The 4,492-nt window shown below is 43.4% G+C and overlaps 1 non-coding gene across 1 annotated transcript; it reads left to right on the top strand.

Moving 5' to 3' along the window:
- Nucleotides 1-394: 394 nt before the first annotated feature.
- Nucleotides 395-483, top strand: trnaq-uug (transfer RNA glutamine (anticodon UUG)). Its single transcript is given in 2 exon segments — nucleotides 395-431; nucleotides 448-483. It is a non-coding gene; the product is annotated as a tRNA-Gln (tRNA).
- The last annotated feature ends 4,009 nt before the right edge of the window (nucleotides 484-4,492 follow it).

Below are 4,492 nucleotides of genomic sequence, written 5' to 3'. Positions count from 1 at the left end.
CCCCTGAAGCCTGTGTGAAGGGGAATTACCAATAGTCTGTAATTTATTACTTCCACACCAAGTTTGAGTTATTTGTCGTGTGAAAGATTGCTGAACGGAGTCTTTTACTGTCAGTTACGGATGAGAAGTTGACAAAAATTGGCAAGATAAAGCTGTTCATAAAATAGCACCAGAAATTTGAGTCGGTAAAAGCAAAATTGTGTTTTAAAAGTTTATTTAAACCGCTACGGGAAAATAGATTTTTATGTACTTTTCCAGTCGATCACTTCTTTTCCAAAGTGAAATTGGCGGCTTTCACAAATTCAAATATTCTGCCATGTTGACAGGTTCAACCAATGATTTTTTGTATTTTGTGCTTCGAGGTTCTCTGATTGAATCATTCCTGAGAACTAATGGCTGTGTGGCCTAATGGATAAGGCGTCTGACTTTGGTGTATTCTATGATGTTATCAGAAGATTGCAGGTTCGAGTCCTGCCACGGTCATTTTGACCCAAAGGGATTATGCAGGGCTTTGGGGATCAAGTCGGGGACTGAACAGATTGGAAACCCGACATGGACTTGATAGGGCGAATGGCCTCCTCATGTGCTGTCACTGACTTTATGAGAAGAGGGTGACCAATCAGAAGTGGGCTGGGGTTACAGCGGGCTCAAACTGCAGGAATTCCAGGTCCCTGAATGACTGAGCTGAAACTGATCAGTTTCACTGCAGGAAACACCGTCTCGGGGGAAATAACATCACAAATAATTCCATTTTGCTAATTATTCAATTATAAAACAATGGGCAGATGTGAAGGTGTGATGTTACTTTTCACTGTGAGGGGAGAATCCGCCATCTGGGTAAATCAGCAACTTTATAACATCGTCTGTACGTTTAGAAAAGAAACGATGAAAACTCTCCCCATAACCCTGGTGCGGTGGAAAGGCTCAATTCAGAGATTGGACTATAACGAGAGCACAACATAAATCATTAACTGATATTTCCGGCATAAAACACACCCCAGCTCCCGTTCCCATGTCACTGCTGTCCCTATGAGGCGGTGGGTGACTCTGAAAAGAGACTTTGTTTTGTGTTTCTGCAGGAAAACCACAAAGATCCTCCCAGGCAGTGAAACTCATCTTCCCAGAATCTCCATACCAGATTGAAACAGAAAACACAAAGACAGTGAGAAAGTTCCAGAGAGTTACTGAGCATTAAAACCAATGAAATAAACCAATTCTAGAGAGATGTTGGTGCAGCTTTTTCAGAGAGATTGTGGGTGGCTCTTAAAAGAGCCGTTGTGTTTCGAGTGTTTTCACTACACGGTGGAGTTTTACTTGGAGTTGATGTACTTGGTCACTCACTTTGTCCCTTCTCACATTCCGAGCGCTTTGTTGGGTGGAAATGTTTCTTCAGGCAGTTTCAACAGCTCAGAGCCGACATTGAGTGAGAAACCAGAAATGGGAGTACGGGACACAGACAAGGAATTGAGGCTGAACCTTTCTAAATCTCACTGGTTATAGGCCTCAGCTAGAGCATTGTGTCTAATTCCATGCTCCACACTTTAGCAGGAATGGCAAGGCCTTAGAGAGGGTGCAGAGGAGATTTACTAGAATGTATCAGAGATGCAGGAATTCAGCTAATGTGGAAAGAATAGGGGTCTGGGGTGTGTGAAGCTGGGGTCCTTCTTCTTAGAGCAGAGATGTTAATGGGGCAGTTAATAGTTGTGTTCAACATTGTGAAGAGTTTTTATAAGAAGAAAGAAGTTTGACTACAATTAGGCAGAGCCTTGGTGAGATCACACCTGGAGCAGTGTGTACAGTTTTGGTTCCCCTTATCTAAGGAAGGATATACTTGCCTTAAAGGAAGTGTATCAAAGTGTCACTCGATTGCTTCCTGGGATGAGGGGATTGTCCTATGAGAAGAGATTGAGTAGACGAGGCCGATATTCCTCAGAATTTAGAAGAGTGAGAGGTAATCTTACTGGCACCTAAAAATCTTAAGGGATTTAACAGGGTAAATGCTGGGAGGATGTTTCCTCTGGCTGGGGAATCTAGAACTAGGAATCACAGTCTCAGTATAAATGGCTCCATCATTTAGGACTGAGAAGAGGAGAATTTTTTTTCACTCAAAGTATTGTGAATCTTTGGAATTCTCTACGCGCAGTGGTTAGCACCGCAGCCTCACAGCTCCAGTGACCTCGGTTCCGTCCAGGGTATTGCCTGTGCGGAGTTTGCAAGTTTTCTCTGTGACCGCGTGGGTTTCCGCCGGGTGCTCCAGTTTCCTCCCACAGCCAAAGACTTGCAGGTTGATAGGTAAATTGACCATTGTAAATTGCCCCTAGTGGAGATAGGTCGTAGGAGAATGGTGGGAATGTGGTAGGGAATATGGGATGAATGGAGGATTAGTATAAATGGGTGGTTGTTGGTCGGCACAGACTCGGTGGGCCGAAGGGCCTTTTTCAGTGCTGTATCTCTCTGTGACTCCAGAGATGTGGATGCTCAATCATTGGGTATATCCAAGAGAGAGATCGATAGGTTTTTGGATACGAAGGGAATCAAGGGATCTGTGCTCGTGTGGTAAGATGGAGTTGATGTAGGAGATCAGCTGTGATCTTATTGAATGGCAGAGCTATTTCGATGGGCCGAATGGCCTACTCCTATTTTTTATGTAAAGTTCCATTCTCTCAGGGAATATTTAATTTTCAAAAAGAGAAATACTGCACACACTGGAAACCTGAATAATAACAGAAGATTCTGGAAACACTCAGCAGTTCCAGCAGTATCTGTGGAGAGAGGAAGGTAGGAGCAATGTTTCAGGTCTATAGAAGGGTCACAGAACTGGACCACTAACCCGAGCTTCTCTTCTCCACAGTTGTTTCCGGACTGGCTGAGTGTTTTCAGTATTTTAGACTTTTTCTTTCTGTATTTCATCCATTTCCCATTTGACTATTTGCTGTGAAACTTTCAGCGTTGTGCTCAATTCTTTGTGTCGTTGTGTTTTCTTTATTTGAAGTAATGTAAATAGTATCCTGAAATGAATTTGCCAAATGGTTGGGCAAATTGTTACAACCAGTTTTTGAGCAAGTTCTCCACATACACGGTGAAGGATTCCTTCACATTTGTGAAGACCATACAGGACTTGCATATCGATAGCAATGCCATGTCCATGTGTCATTTGACATTGCTAGCCTATTCACCAATGTACCACTTCAGGAAGCCATAGATATTTGCACTGCAGCGCTATATCATGGTGATCTAGACCCGTCACCATTGTGTGAATCCGTATTCATTGAACTTATGAACTCGGCAACTTGCACAGTTGAGTTCAGTTTTATTGACACCATGTATCGCTGGTGTTGCCATGGGATCCCCTCTCGGCCCAGCTCTCACAAACATCTTTGTTGGATTCCATGACAAACCTGTTTTTAAGGGAATGACACCTAACCTCCGACCTCTTGACTATTTCCAATATGTAGATGATACGTTTGCTATATTTGAATCCGCAGCTGCATGAAATAACTTCCTTGCACGTCTTCATGGGCTCCATCCTACACTCAAATTCACCTTTGGAATGGAGCTGTCAAATGAGTTCCCTTTCCTTGATGTACTAGTTGAGAAATCTGCTAAGGGGTTTTCTACAACGGTCTACCGCAAACCGACCTTCACTGGTCAATACACGCGTTGGGATTATTACAGTTCCACGCGCTATAAGATTGGATTTATCGACAACCTCATAAATAGGGCTGAGCCATTTGCTCACCATGCAAGATTGATGGTGAAATAGGGCGAATCAAAGACATCCTGCATTACAATGGCTACACTGATCAGATCATTTCTCACTGTATATCACACAAACTTATAAACGGGCTGAAGGCCGTCGTTTTGAGCCCTGAAAAGTGACCAGTCTCCCTCAAATTACCCTGGAAGGGTAATATATCCCCAGTATTTGAGTAACAGGTGAAGCGAGCTGTTTCCTGCTGTTACTATGCAGGAGCAACAAGTGTGGTGTTCACCACTAACAGGATGCTGCTGTCAAGCAAAAGAGACGTCCTGCCTATCACACAAATAAGTAACGTGGTATATGAATTTTAATACCAGTGTGATGCTAGGTTTCTAGACCGTACATCCCAAAACTGGCGGATTGTATCAAATAACATGTCCCTTCCGCTGTTCGCAATGGGCCCTACCCAACCAACCCATGCTTGCAAAACTCAAAACACAGTATCCAACATGAGATGTGATTCCACAATCGGACAACATTTGCTAAATAATTCTCAGTGTGCTAAGAATTACGTTGACAACCGATTTAAGACTGTCAGTAGGGCTCGCAGTGTGGTGCATTGGTGTGTACTGTAAACTACATGTATTAATACACAGGGCCCTGTTCTTTGCAGACAGAAAGAACATGCACACATGTTGTGCCAGTTTCAGCTGAACAAAATAAGTGACAGCCATTCACTGGCTCATTCCACAGGGCAATGCCTTGACCAATCAGAGTCAAGCTGCCTGGTTT

The sequence above is a fragment of the Heterodontus francisci genome, chromosome 35 (genome assembly GCF_036365525.1).
Source record: "Heterodontus francisci isolate sHetFra1 chromosome 35, sHetFra1.hap1, whole genome shotgun sequence".
Lineage (NCBI taxonomy): Eukaryota > Metazoa > Chordata > Chondrichthyes > Heterodontiformes > Heterodontidae > Heterodontus > Heterodontus francisci.
Note: the sequence above shows the minus strand (reverse complement) of the source record. Positions and strands in the feature narration are given on the sequence as shown.